At 40.6% G+C, this 14786-nt stretch overlaps 1 protein-coding gene across 4 annotated transcripts in view; it reads left to right on the top strand.

The window, feature by feature from the left end:
* Positions 1-7126: 7126 nt before the first annotated feature.
* Positions 7127-14786, top strand: part of arid3a (AT-rich interactive domain 3A) — a 41146-nt gene continuing 33486 nt past the window's right edge. The window contains exon 1 of one of the 4 annotated variants that reach the window (XM_026194842.1): positions 7127-7618. The gene's annotated coding sequence lies outside the window, so the exon portion shown is untranslated. Of the gene's footprint in view, positions 7619-7660; positions 7942-8309; positions 8470-14786 lie in introns of those variants that run through there. The other 3 variants (XM_026194841.1, XM_026194844.1, XM_026194843.1) reach the window with 3 other exon arrangements.

The following is a 14786-nucleotide window of genomic DNA, read 5'->3' as shown; positions in this document are numbered from 1 at the left end:
CATCCTGGCGCAGCTACGAGGCTTGGATGCTGATAGATGCAACATTGTTCAATGGAACGACTTTTTTGTTGAAGGTCACCGCATCTGCTTAAATTTTGAACTCCTCGATCAAAGCCTGTGGCAGTACATGCGGGACCGGGGGAACCGGGTTCTCCCAATAGGAGAAATCAGGACAATGTTATTTTGGCTCGCAAATGCTCTGTTCCACCTGGGTTCTTTGGGAATAGTGCATGCTGACCTCAAACCTGGAAACATAATGGTTGTGGACTGCTATGAGTGTCCCATCAAAGTCAAACTTATAGACTTTGGATTTGCATGTCCCGCATCTACAGTGATTCCTGGTGACTGTGTGGGGACGGTTGGTTATAGAGCACCCGAGGTTATGATTGGTAGTCTATTTAATGAAGCAATAGACATGTGGTCCCTGGGGCTGGTAGCTGTGGAGCTTGCTACAGGGCTTCCTTTCTACCCTGCGAGAAACAATTATGATGTTTTGAAATTCATCATACAGACCCAGGGACAGCCACCAGATCATGTTTTAGACTCTGGCTCATACACTGATAACTAAAGGGAGTGCAGAATTATTAGGCAAGTTGTATTTTTGAGGAATAATTTTATTATTGAACAACAACCATGTTCTCAATGAACCCAAAAAACTCATTAATATCAAAGCTGAATGTTTTTGGAAGTAGTTTTCAGTTTGTTTTTAGTTTTAGCTATTTTAGGGGGATATCTGTGTGTGCAGGTGACTATTACTGTGCATAATTATTAGGCAACTTAACAAAAAACAAATATATACCCATTTCAATTATTTATTTTTACCAGTGAAACCAATATAACATCTCCACATTCACAAATATACATTTCTGACATTCAAAAACAAAACAAAAACAAATCAGCGACCAATATAGCCACCTTTCTTTGCAAGGACACTCAAACGCCTGCCATCCATGGATTCTGTCAGTGTTTTGATCTGTTCACCATCAACATTGCGTGCAGCAGCAACCACAGCCTCCCAGACACTGTTCAGAGAGGTGTACTGTTTTTCCTCCTTGTAAATCTCACATTTGATGATGGACCACAGGTTCTCAATGGGGTTCAGATCAGGTGAACAAGGTGGCCATGTCATTAGTTTTTCTTCTTTTATACCCTTTCTTGCCAGCCACGCTGTGGAGTACTTGGACGCGTGTGATGGAGCATTGTCCTGCATGAAAATCATGTTTTTCTTGGAGGATGCAGACTTCTTCCTGTACCACTGCTTGAAGAAGGTGTCTTCCAGAAACTGGCAGTAGGACTGGGAGTTGAGCTTGACTCCATCCTCAACCCGAAAAGGCCCCACAAGCTCATCTTTGATGATACCAGCCCAAACCAGTACTCCACCTCCACCTTGCTGGCGTCTGAGTCGGACTGGAGCTCTCTGCCCTTTACCAATCCAGCCACGGGCCCATCCATCTGGCCCATCAAGACTCACTCTCATTTCATCAGTCCATAAAACCTTAGAAAAACCAGTCTTGAGATATTTCTTGGCCCAGTCTTGACGTTTCAGCTTGTGTGTCTTGTTCAGTGGTGGTCGTCTTTCAGCCTTTCTTACCTTGGCCATGTCTCTGAGTATTGCACACCTTGTGCTTTTGGGCACTCCAGTGATGTTGCAGCTCTGAAATATGGCCAAACTGGTGGCAAGTGGCATCTTGGCAGCTGCACGCTTGACTTTTGCGCCTTGGTTTTTCCACACGTTTCTTGCGACCCTGTTGACTATTTTGAATGAAACGCTTGATTGTTTGATGATCACGCTTCAGAAGCTTTGCAATTTTGAGACTCCTGCATCCCTCTGCAAGATATCTCACTATTTTTGACGTTTCTGAGCCTGTCAAGTCCTTCTTTTGACCCATTTTGCCAAAGGAAAGGAAGTTGCCTAATAATTATGCACATCTGATATAGGGTGTTGATGTCATTAGACCACACCCCTTCTCATTACAGAGATGCATATCACCTAATATGCTTAATTGGTAGTAGGCTTTCGAGCCTATACAGCTTGGAGTAAGACAACATGCATGAAGAGGATGATGTGGACAAAATACTCATTTGCCTAATACTTCTGCACTCCCTGTATTTCATAAAAGAAAACTACAACGGACAGCGCTGGACATTTAAGACCGAAAGACAATTTCAAGATGAGACAAATTATCAGTCCAAGGACACTCGATACATAAGACTTAACTGTCTCGGTGAACTCAAACGACTACTGAACGTTAGCTGTCGGGGAAATATCCAACATTTATCTGTCAGCCTAATCAAACAGATGTTGGCCTTGGATCCAAACCAGTGCATAACACCCTCAGAGGTTCTCCACCATCCCTTTTTCAACCCAGGCCTGCACTGAGTATCACAGGAGGACAAAACCTTGTGATCTCTCAGCAGTCTTCAAAACAGAAAGATCACAGAGAATCAATATCCAGCATTGCTTCAACCCCAGACAAAAATGACAAAAACACAAACAGGGATTGGAAAAAGGCATTAACAGCAGATATCATTGCAAGAATTAATTAAGCTGCTCCAATAATGATCACTTTGGCTTTTCTTTTCTTTTTTTTTTAATTTTCACTCCCCCCACCCCAACCAGTCGCGGCAGATGGCTGTCCCTTTATGAGCCTGGTTCTGTCGAAGGTTTCTTCCTTTTAGAAGGGAGTTTTTCCTTCCCACTGTCGCTCATTGCTTGCTCATAGGGAATCAGTTGATGGGGTGGCCAAAACTCTAGGGCAGGAGCCCCCAATCCCAGTCCACGATGGCTGGTGTCCCTGCAGGTTTTAGATGTGTCCTTGATCAACCACAGCTGATGTAAATGGATAAATTACCTTCTCAACGTGTCTTGAAGTTCTCCAGAGGCCTGGTAATGAACTAATCATGTGATTCAGGTGTGTTGACCCAGGGTGAGATCTAAAACCTGCAAGGACACCGGCCCTCATGGACTGGGATTGGGGACCCCTGCTCCAGGGGAACTAGCAATTCTTGTGAAAATTTAAAAGGAAAAAAAAAAAAGCCTAAAAAAATAAAAACAACTGATGAATATGTTCTTGAACTGAGGCACAATTTTGCATAAAATCCATTAAGTAATCTCTGTGTCAAGTTCTTAACAATATTCAAAGCGGAGCAGCGTACAACTTACCATTACATCGGTCCTTCAATCAGACCTAATTTGATCCAAATTGGAAATAAACTGGATGTTTATTAAATAAACCAGCTTTAAGCATCATCTAATTGTTGTTTGTAACTCTTTTTAAATATAGTGCAAACCTTTAGCCTCCTAGTAGACATACATGTTTTATAAATGGGAAAATCCTCTTTTCTTTAGAAAAGTTGAGCTCTGACCTTGAAGTCAAGGTCCCTGAGATTTAAACCTTACAGATTTTCAGTAAATGCAACCATGGTATTGATTTAAAAATTCTACATTGTCTCGTTCTTGAGTTATTGCATTCAGAAACTTGGGTGTCCACAGCACCCCGCCATATAACAGACTCAAAAGATTATGAGGTAGGGTTTTTTTGGTTTGTTTGTTTGTTTGTTTTCATAAAGACTACAACACAAAAATAACACAATTGGGAATATTATTGTCATTTTTTAAAACACTATTTTAATGTTATCTAATGTAGTGCAAAAAATAAATAACTAAATTGATAACTGGCACTGAGTCTTCTGTGTGCACACAGTCTGCATCAACACACAGGGGAACACTGAGACTTCAGAAGATTTTCACTGTGTTTGTCTATTCAGCCACAACTTTCAGATTTTTCACATAACAAGCAGCATGGATTTTGTCCTCATCATTTCAGCTAGAAGTACTTTATAAGGTGGTCTTTCAAGTGAACATTGAACAGGGTTTGTACAGGTGCTTGAAATCCTTGAAAATTCTCATTCAGGATTTAGACATTTTTATATAATCCCCCCATTTTCAAAGGCTCAAATTGAATTGAACAAGCAAGTTTTATGGTTAATAATTGACTGTTTGGAGTGTAGAACTAATAGATATCAAATGTTGTTTCCTCCTTTACTGTATCTGACTTCAGTTCTGGTTGCTTTTGCACTGTGAAGCTCTATCTGGTCAGCTTATGACTCCCCAAGTCATAAGCTGTCCCCACCCTAACTGACAGACTGAATTGTCGTGAAGCCTCTCTGTTTCCATTCATGAAGATGTCTCTTGATTGTAGTCTATCACAATGACATGGCAGTCTCCTCAAGATATGTTCATACCTTGAGTATTGAAGGGCCTGACTGCATGTGGTTTTGTGTTGTGCAGAAGCTTCAGCTAATGAAGGAGCATTTTGCCCTACAGTAATGTATTTTATGATCATTTACCTTTTACAACTAAATAATTGAACAGCAAAGTTGGGCTCTAATACTTCCCACAAGTGCAGTAACCACAACAAAACTAGTAACAACCACCAGAGAAAATAGAAACTTAAAAACATAACAGATCAAAGAATAACAACTTGATCTCTTTTCAGTGATGCCTTTCTGGAAAAGTATTTGTCAAAGAACAATGAGCACTAGATTTCCACTAGATGGTGTTATAGTAAAACACAAGCATAACCCTCATTTAGACAATTTAACCTGATACACAGTTTGTGACCATGTATTTACTCTTCTGGCACTTTGCTTTCACAATTTTGTATTTTTTTCACTACCTTTTGGCATGATCACCTTTTAATTTGTTTCTCACATTTGTGACAAAGAGACTGCACTGGAGGCAAACAAGACTTTGTAAATACATTCAGCAAGTTGGATTAGTTTCCAGTTTCTGCTGAAGACAAGCAAAAACCAGTCACTTCAGAAAGATGTTCAGAATAAAAGCTGTAAAACTGCCAAAGAGCAGCACGTGAAGGTAACCGACATGAAGATAACAGGGTAACAAATGCAAGTGAATATGAGCATCTTTTTATTTCGCAGCCTTCCATAAAGATGCTGAAACACAGTTTATTGCTGTTTATCATGAGAGCACGGGTCAGAGATAAGATCCCTCCAGGCTAAACCCTTTAAATCTAAATACAAGCCCAAACCGATTGTCATATTTGCATGCCAAACACTGAGTAGCGCACAGGCCTAGCACTCAGTATTTACATGAAAACAGGAATACTTATTTTCTGTTTATGTAAGAATATAAGGGTGAGAACTGTGTGTCCATGTTCTCATTAAGTAATCCTTCCATTGTTGTCACTGAAGCTTTTGTCTGGCTGTTTATTTATATCTAAAAGCAAAATGACTGTTTTTGTATTTTGCTGTTAAAGCCGCTGCTCCTCATGCCAACCACACCCCTGCAGCAGTTCATTTGTACTGAAAACGCTTCGGGCTCTTTAATTATTTTGGTATCAAGTGTGAAATTAGAGCTGTCATTGCGACAGGGGCCCATTTGATTTTAATTACATGTCTCTCTGGGACCGGGGCAATGAGCAAACTGCTTTCCTGGATCCCATTTCACCTGATGAGGCAGACACGGGATCACTTTTCTGTTTTAAATATCTCGAGCTGTACATTTCAGCTAACAGCTGCAGCGGGCTATCAGCCAGTCAGCATTCACCTGTCTGATTCCCACATGATTTTTTTTTAAGCAAAGATGTAACCAGGAGCTTTTTTTGGAAACTATCAGAGATAAAGGGCAGAAATGACCTCCAGATTATTTACCTGTGGCTAAAGGGATTATTTTCTGTGCACTTTTTGCAAGTTTAATCTGTGTGAAGGCATTGTGGTTTGTAATTTCTCCATTCCCAACTGTAACATTAGAGGCTGTTCCCGTGTTTTTACACACTGCACACTGATATGTAACACCTAAAGTTTGGGATTTTGAGACAGAAAAGTTTGTTTGGAAACAGATGTGTGCACTATTTCCTCATTTAAATGCGACGACATATAAGACATTTAAAATAATGCAGTTAAATAGAGTTTCAGCTGACAAAGAGGCGTAAGCTTCTATCAAAAAACAAAAACACGAAATAGCGGTTGTACAGTATTGCAATCGATTTTTATCTCAGTCTAATTTGCTAATTCAGATTACAGAGCTACACGTGTTGTGAAAGTAAAACGTTCAACCACTTTGCCACCTTCATATTTTCAAAATGAATGTTGCGACATGAAATAAAATGAAACCATCAACGATTAAGATAGAGCCAAATTAGACTCGATTAACCCTAAATGAAACGAGCTTCGCGTAAAAGCTCACTTTGGGCACTTTGAATTGGGATACTCCCTAAAAATGAGCACAGGAAACACAAATGGGTTTACACAACTTCTTTTTTTACTGAGCATTATAATTTTTTGATTGCAAACTTTATATAAAGTGTTTGGAGAAAGATTTTCATTGTTTTTCTCTGTTTGGGAGCAATTGTATTTTTTTATTACCATTTTATTAATCATTTATTCTAGTCAGATACCTTTTTTAGAGGCCTGAAGGTGCAAAAAAACAAACAAACACTGACTCTAATAACTAATGCATGCAGGATATTTTTCCAGCCTGATCTATTAAAGCCTTGCAGTATGACAAACGCTGTGAAAAGTGATTAATAAAAGGTAAGATAAGATATCTTAATAATTAAAGGGGAATTCACAATTTTACAGAAGCAGAGTGGACACAGCTGGAATAAACAGATGCAGCATAACCTAGCAACAAAAATGCATACTATACAAGGTAGAAGAAATATCATATGCACATCGTTGGCATTTTAGATCCCAAGTACCAGCAAAACAGTAAAACAGTGTTTCATTGTGGGCTACAGAGATGATCAATCAAATATCGATCATATCGATACCAACTTTGGTATTGTATCAGATCATAGTTCAGTATGTTGCCCACTGTTAACCAATTTTTTAAATTAAAAAATGTATATGGTAATTAAAATATGTTCTAAATTTAGCAAATTAATGTTGATTCATCTCATAAACCACCTTTAAAATTTATAAATATCTGTATCCGCATTGGTATCTGTGATACTGGCCATATAATTACTTGTTATTGGCTACTGGGTTTATTTTTCCTTTAACGAAGGAAGCTAGACCAACAGAATTTAAAAATATAAAATATTTTCTATTTTATAATATTTTATAGAAATATTTTTATCTGGGAAATTGAATTCAGTCAGTTTGGCAGATTAAATAACCCTTTTCTGTTGTAGTTTGATTGTAAACAGCTTCACTGTGTCCTTACGCAAGTGGCTGTTTCTGCTCTACGCTACGTTTTATTTTTATTTATTCACATTTTAAACCCCTGTAATAGGCCCACGAAATGCCGCACATTAAACCACACCTTTTCCCCCTTCTCTTTCTGCGCCGCTACTTCTGACGTCTGTTGACACTGCTACGTTTACTTTAATTCACCTGCTACTGTCCATCTGTTAAATACCGCAGGGACACCAAATGCAAAGTGTGCCTGAAGTTTGCATCATCTGCTCTAACGTCCCCAGCTTTCTGCCCCACTCCAACTTTATAGCCCTGCACTTACCCTGCCGCGGGGGTTGGGGGCGTCCGGGAGGAAGAGGAGGGGAGGTTGGGGAGGTTGAGGGGAGGTGGGAGGGCTGGCCCCTGCTGATTCAGAGGTTAGGAATTTGCATCTGATTGCTGTTTGTCAACCAATGATGTGAGTGTGCAAACCGGAGAGTCTCTCCACGCCTCTCTCTCCCTCTCTCTCTCTCTCTGTCTCCGTGTCTGTCTAGCGCCACGCAAATTCTAAAAAACACAATTACATGCGCAAGCCGATCGAGTGGGTGTCATGCAGTCACATGAAGCCACTTCATTTCTAGTCGATATACATGCTAATCACCTCTCTTCGACCTCGTTCCGGGGCTTTTTCCTCTGCGCGTAACCGGTGAGAGCGAGAGCACTCGGGATTCAGAGTCGGAGAAAACAAGGAATGTTTCTTCCGGTTCTGAGGAGTGAGAATACCGAACGGAAGCCGATGTGGTAAGTTTATTTTCTCTCTGTGTCTCGCTCGCTTTATTTGTGCTCGAGCTACCCTTTAAACTCCGTTCACTTTTCCGTGGCTTCCTCCTTGTGTTTGTCTCGTCATTTATTAGAAAGGACGCAGTTTTTTTTATCGATACGCTTTCAAATGTCTGATTAATTGCCTATTGCAAAGGTAGCGGATGGACTCAAGGACCGTGAATCACTCACAACGGTTAGATATTAACCATACGCTGATTGAAAGGGCACTTTTTTGTAAACTATTCCCCCAACACCCCTCAAATATTTATTTATATATATATATATATATATATATATATATATATGTGTGTGTGTGTGTGTGTGTGTGTGTGTGTGTATATATTTATTAATACTATGAAGGGTAAAAATAGAAAAGGTTGTCATTTTAATAACTAGCAGAGTTAGTCTCTGGTGTTACCTGGTAACCGTGTCACCGTAGTAATAAGGGCTATCAGTCGATTTCTGACCGTTACGTTGTCACTTCAACCACGTCCCAAACGTAAAGCCGTAAGTTCACACTGCAGGAGGATTAGTCACACTACACACCGGCTTCGTTACGTGCCAATAACAGACAAAGCGCTTTTTTCTCGCTGTTAAATCTTCGCGGCTAAAAGTGCAAATTAAAGTATGTGTGTGGGGGTTTTAAATAAACGTATATAAATATATGCATATATACATTTTGAACGACGTCTGACGCCGCGTCCCGTAGAGCTCGAACCCACACCGCCATTACACATCCACTGTATGATTGTGTAACATAAGTACATCCCATTGCCCTTTAAGTTAGATATAAAAGCCAGTGCATGTAACTGCAAGTACAGCTGGGGCCTTCACTGGAGGTCTGGCTGCCATGTTCTGCATTAGCTGGGAGGGGACGAGAAGAGAGGTGGTGGTGGTGTTTTTGCAGGGGGGAGTCACCGGAGACCAAAAGGTGGCTTTATGGACTACTTTGAAGCAGGTTTTTAAGACTGCTTCATGCCACTCACTTTAGTAAGAGCAGGCAGCCCCAAAGGCCTGTGCTAAGAAGCAAGGTTAACATATGTAGCTCCATAAGACTCTAAACCACAGTCACGCGACAGTGGACGTAAAACCAGGTTTTCCTAATCTAGCTCTGTCCTTTCACATAAAAGAGGCGGAGCTGGAACCAGATGACCAATAGCAGACATGGACAGGGTCAGTGCTGCATTTTTCCTCCGAAGAAGGAAACCAAACCAACGTAATTTTAGCTCTAGCACAGAGCAAAAAGCATTAGTTTTACATATTAGAGCGGAAAAGAAGAGATTAATGTTGACTGTGTGAATTCCTGCGTTAATAAGCCTTTCAGTATCAATGCCAGCTTTTTTTCTTAAATTATCTGACTACCTGTAATCACAATGCTTCAGGCTAAAGAAGTCTTGGTAGTATAGGGAGCAAATAGATGAACAAATAAAGACCTATCAAAAAGTAAGTAGACTTTGCAAATCTTATCAACAAGTAAGTACATGGCATAAGTGCTCCCTCTCTCTGGATTATGTTTATATAAAGGCCTCTAGGACAATTTGATGGCTGTGAAATTGCCTACAGCCTGCACTAAAAAAAGGAAGAATGAATGAATGAAGCCTCTCATCAAGGAAGTTCTATTCGTTCAGGGGTGACATGCTTTTCAAAGGCTTACACACATCTGTCAGTCAAAGCACAGACTGTCAGGTTTCCAGGTTAAGAATTGTACCTAGGAAAGAAGTTAAATACTTACACTGAAAATAAAACTGTTAAACCTGAAATTACTTCTGAAAACCTCAAATCTTTCTTGGGAGTATGGACTACTCTGATGTAAAAAAAACAAACCAACCAAAAACATAAAAATGTAAGAAAATAGATGTACTTAAAGATGTGAAAATAACCCTACACGAGATGTCTGAATGAGATGATCTTCACTAGAGTTCAAGGGTTTTTTCAGTTTCTTACACGTAAAAAAAAATAAAAATCCCGTAAGTTGCTGACATTTCTGTGTAAGTGCAACTCTGACGCAGCTAGATAAAATCAAGTCCAGTCAAAAATATTCCAAAGAAAAGTCGCGTCACAGTGGTGGCTTGGACACAATGTGCCATCTTGAGTGCTACAGCATGGTAGTGGGAAAGTCCACAGTATGAGCCCTGCAGACTGTTTTCATGTGACGTCCGCAGTTGTGAAAAAGGGGGACGGCTAACGTTTCATCCAAAAGAGTCGAGAGGCCCTCAAACTGTATTTCTCTCATAATAGCCTGTTTTGTCTCACGAGGAACCTCGCAGCCACAACCAAAACTGACTAACATTTGGTTTGTGGTTACTGTTAAAGTTTCTCCCCAAGTAAAGGGGACAGTGGAGTACAGGCACAGGAAATGCCCCGTAGAGTACATTTGTCTGGATGACATTAAACATTTATGACACGAAAAAACAGTCAAGTCTGGTTTCACTGTCTTATTTAAAGGTGGTTTTAGATGCTTTTCCCTTCCATCAGGATGAGTGATTCTTTGTAAAAGTTTTTTTTTTAAAAAGGCTAATATCTTTGTGCTATTAATCAAAGGATTAGATTCAGATTCATGATTCTCTGTTGCAAAAATGCAACAAAGTGGTCCATTGTGTGGTTTGAGGTCACAGGCACGGTTTTGAAATGTTCTTTGTGTGGTCATCAATTTTGCAAAAGTTTTCAGCACGCACACAAATTGATGGGAGGACGGGTGTTTTTGAAACCCAAAAAGGTGAACCAGGAGAAGACGCCGCCAGGAAGGTTGAGAGCCGTCCCGCATCTGAGTGGGCATAATTACTTCTTAAGTTGTTGCTGACAGACACAAAGAAAGTGTGAGCTGCTGAGTCGCAGAACTTGGCATCATCTTAACAGAGATTTCCAGGTCCTGATCATGGCACCCACGCCCCACCATTCCTCAATCACCTTAGAAAAACTGCACCGCTAATCTGTTTGGTCCCCTCTCCATATGGTATCCTTTGACAGCGGCATAGGGAAAGGCAGCTGAACCAAGCCAGGCTTTTATTTTACATTGTGATTGGCTCATTGTAGATTAGAAATGAAATGACTGGCATTCAAAGCAAAATGTAATGTGTTTCTCACTCATTGCTTGGTTTTTTTTGGGGGTTTTTTTGTTCCATTTATTATCGTAGGCGATTGAGCCTGCTATCATCTAGATATCAGTCCTGCTGACACATGTATTGTGGGTTGGCCGATGGCCACGTCTGTCTTCTCATTGCATTGGCTTCTACTGATATGCCTGCTTTCTGTTGCTGGTTCCCGGAGTGTGTTTTCTGTTTTCTTTCTCCTGCTGTTTAACATAGTCCCTTCTGGCCTCTTCTTTAATCTGCTTTTTGGGATTCTCTGTATTGAAACCATCTCAGGTTCATGTAACACCTTATATATTAGTCATGTGTGTTCCATGTAGAGCCAGACTTCTGCTTTTGTTTTAATTCACGTTTTCTTCTTCTTTTTGTCTTAAGGAGTTTGTGCCGCTGGTAGGTTCACACCTCACTGTTTCTCACCTTGCCAAATGCACATATCAGCATGAGGCAGTGTCACGTTGTCATTTACAAGCAAAAATCCACATAGCTTCCTGTCGTCAGCGGTGCCTGATCTCAGCCCAAGTGTATTTGAAGATCATTTGGAAGTAGTAAGTGTCACATGCAAATAGCTTGTTCAGTTTGCCTCCGAGCATCACGGCTGAGTGAACGGCAGACACTGGCAGTTGGCCACTAAACTGGTTAGTGGCTGCGAGTTAATGACAGGAAGACATGCTCAGACAGGCCAGACAAGTCTACTTGTTTTCTTATCAAACTATAAACCTTTTACTGTGTTCAGGGCTATTTTCCTGCTTTAATTTGTCACCCTTCCTGCAACTCCCAAGGGGTGTGGGCTTTGGCTCAAGGACTGCATTGACTACTTGAACACTTCTGTATCAGCAGAGATTGTATTACTGTGAATGTTGAGTGCTGTCTGCACACCACAAGCCTTCCTGCTATTAAAGTAGTGGGAGGCAGCGCGGCTTGGCTGCCTTTCAGCTGTTCTTGTGCCAAAAGCTGCTTTTCTGAAGGCACTGTTCAGCACGTGGGCCTTTAACTGTAGCCAAAAAATGCAGGGGAAAAAAACCCATACAGTTACTTCATTACGTGGGCTCGAGTCATGAGGGAATCCCAGCAGGCCTGACAGTGACGTAGGCAAAAGGAAAGGACTAAGGCTTTGGGATGGCCCGCAGGTCCTGAACCAACCTGCTCAGACAGATGTAAGCTTTGTGAACGCAGTGGGTTCGGCGCCAGACAGGTGCCCCGTGCTCATCTGCCCAGATACCAGGCCACAGCTGCAACATGTTGACGTGTCCATCAGACCTGAAGCATTTCTGTTACATTTAGCATTACGTTTGTGTCAGCTGGCACTAACAACCCACCCGAGTAATCAAAAACTAATTTAATCAAATATAAATCCTTTGCTGGCAGATCAAGCTGCTGGTATTTATTAGGCAGAGATGTTTAATCCACATCTAATACAGAACTGACCACCAGCAGTGGTTTTTTTTCCTTTTCACTGTGTGCAAAGAAGTCTTTATCTTAGGTTTCCAATCATCCATCAACCGTGTACACACAAAAGGATGGATTGTAAAAGATCACAATGTAGTGACGTGACCATGTAGTCTCTATATAAACCGACAAGTTAATCCAGTTTTCATGCCATTCAATGAAAAATACCCCCCCCCCCCCCCCCCCCCACCTTTCCCATGCTAGACGAAGCGGCGTCATATCATCACTCTGGAGCCACAATGGCAGTGCACTGAAACCTGCGAGCTGCAACACGCAGCCTGTCTCCTGAGCTTCTGTTTTTCATGGCAAAGTTCTGACCTGGTAACTGCCTTTATAGTAATCACTGGAGGTACTAAAGTAGTTAATATTAATATTAGCAGTACAGGTGGCTTGATTAAATGCACTAATTGTATTTAAAAAAGTAGTGGGGTTATTTTTGTTTTGTTTTTTTAAACCATAAAGGGAATAGACACGTAGTAAAGTACTGAAAGCTTAAGCAGAAATGAACATGGATCAGTGGACACAAAACAGCTGCCTAAAATGAAAGCACTGATCTGTTGATGTGACTTGTTTGTTCACTTTCTCTGGAAGTTGTTTCAGAAAACTGTTTCTTTTTTGTGTTTTTTTTGTTTTGTTTTGTTTTGTTTTTTTCAGGATGCGGTTTAGCTGCACAAAAGAAAAATGAAAAAAAAAAAAGCAAAACAGAACAACAAAGAACGGGTACCAGCCGGTACAAATGAAACTGTCGAGCCATGAGAGAGTTAACCATAAAAATACTGATGTCATCTGTTGTTTTCACTGCAGCACAGACTGCGTTAGCCTCCTTAAGAATGGTCTGCGTCTCCCCACCAGAGCTGTCGTCACATGAGATTTATGTCTGCTCCTGTAATAATACAGTGTCTGCTCGAAGCTCTCGTAGGGTTGTAACATGGCAAAGTCAATATCCACCAGCGAGGCATTATCAGCAGCAAACGTTTCAGCTGAATCAGCAGAGACCTCTCTTTTTTTAATTTGAATGTTCAGCTGATAACTTTTCAGGCAGTTAGGGACGGTCTTCTGTCTAACAGAGAAACATTTTCCTTGTCAGTTGTTTGGCCTTGAAGTTACATGTGTCTGACGTGCAGAAATGCAAACCTTTCCACACACATGGTAACATGTTGTTCCTGTGGTTATTCTATGACCTCTTTTAAGCAGCTCGTATTGTTTTTTTTTGTTTACCTGACTTACATATATCAGTATCCAGCCTTATAATTGAATCTTTTTATGATTTTTAGGATTTCCTTCCATTTTCCTAGAAGTATTGAACCTCAGCAGTTTTCCTTTCGCACTGCTTACAGTTGCTTATTAATAATAATACTACTCATATTGTTTCAGAGTGTTTCAGACATGTGAGCAAGGAGCAGTGACTTTCCTCTGTTTCCAATTGACATGCAGAGGCTTTTTACATTTCCTTCGAGTGAAATCAGAACACTGTAGATCATACGGTGGTTTTAGCATGCAAAACACTATTAGCCTCGCTTGCGTCCACAGCTTAATCCTGTTGCTTGATGGCCACAGATTTCACTGCTGAGAAGTGGATCGCTGGATTATTGCTGCTATATGCCCACTTAATTTATAGCATAGCTGGCGCTAATCAGATTTGGCCTAGACTTGCTGGTAGGGTTCAGTGGAAAATACGTGACCGGCCTGTGCGACACTTCCTCAATGATCTTGTTGTTGCTCCACTGGGGTTCAATGGAGCCTGTGTTATTGCCTTACGAGGTAATACTGCGAGGAATGCAAGAGTGAGGCATAATCAAGACCAGCACCACTAACCGACTTTTTGCTGTTATCCCCACCCCGTTCCTTTTTTTCCCTTTTTGTCTAGATTCAGAAGTAATCGGGAATCCTTTGCTGCAAACATCTGTCATTTTAAATTCTATCCTCAGTTAATATCCAAGCAGCATGTTAACTATTTGAATGCACACAGTGGACATAAATAAAGACTGAAAAGTACACTTTATTGTGACTAACTCAGTTGATTCTCTTTCTTTATTGCAATAGTTGTTGTGTTCCAACTAAAATATTTGCTTACCTGAAATTATAGGCGTGTTGTTCATTTCAGTTTCAGGTTAACAGCCTTTCCGGTTAATGTTTTGCCTCAGGAGGAGAACGCAACTTGTTAATTAAAGTAACGATTTCTGCCTATTTCTTAGTTGCTGCAAGTAATTGTGTGCGAGTATTTTGGCTGTTCAAGTATATGTTTATTTTATTTAAAAGGATCCTATGTAAATTAGTGTACACAGAAAG

The sequence above is a fragment of the Astatotilapia calliptera genome, chromosome 15 (assembly GCF_900246225.1).
Source record: "Astatotilapia calliptera chromosome 15, fAstCal1.2, whole genome shotgun sequence".
Taxonomy (NCBI): domain Eukaryota; kingdom Metazoa; phylum Chordata; class Actinopteri; order Cichliformes; family Cichlidae; genus Astatotilapia; species Astatotilapia calliptera.
The sequence above is the reverse complement of the archived record's forward strand: the minus strand, read 5'-3'. Positions and strand labels throughout refer to the sequence as shown.